General features: G+C 39.8%; 1 long non-coding RNA gene across 1 annotated transcript; it reads left to right on the plus strand.

The window, feature by feature from the left end:
- Positions 1-414, plus strand: LOC104775124. The gene is made up of 3 exons (XR_765710.1): positions 1-38; positions 135-206; positions 311-414. It is a non-coding gene; the product is annotated as an uncharacterized LOC104775124 (long non-coding RNA).
- Positions 415-420: the final 6 nt, after the last annotated feature.

Raw genomic sequence — 420 nt, forward strand, 5'->3', positions numbered from 1 at the left:
TTAGAGCTCCAGCTGCGAAGAAGACAACTACACTCACGGTTAGCTCTGTCACCTCCTCGTCGTAGATAATTTCCGGTTTAATCCGTCTGAATTTTATTAAACCGGTTTGATTTCTCTGTGTGTTTTCCGGGTAGGTCGCTGTGAAATGTAGACCGTTAATGGAGAAAGAACGTGGTAGAGACATTGTTCGTGTGAATAACTCTAAGGTCTCTCTGTTCATAATTTTTTTACCACAGTTGATGATTCTAGCTTGCTCTTTCGATTTTGGAAAATTTCGACCTAATTTTTGTTTTGTTTTTCGATTTTTCAGGAAGTGATTGTGTTAGACCCTGACTTATCGAAAGATTACCTTGATCGGATTCAGAATCGGACTAAAGAGAAGAAGTATTGTTTTGATCATGCGTTTGGCCCTGAGAGCAC

Source organism: Camelina sativa, unplaced genomic scaffold (genome assembly GCF_000633955.1).
Source record: "Camelina sativa cultivar DH55 unplaced genomic scaffold, Cs unpScaffold08954, whole genome shotgun sequence".
Classification (NCBI taxonomy): Eukaryota; Viridiplantae; Streptophyta; class Magnoliopsida; order Brassicales; family Brassicaceae; genus Camelina; species Camelina sativa.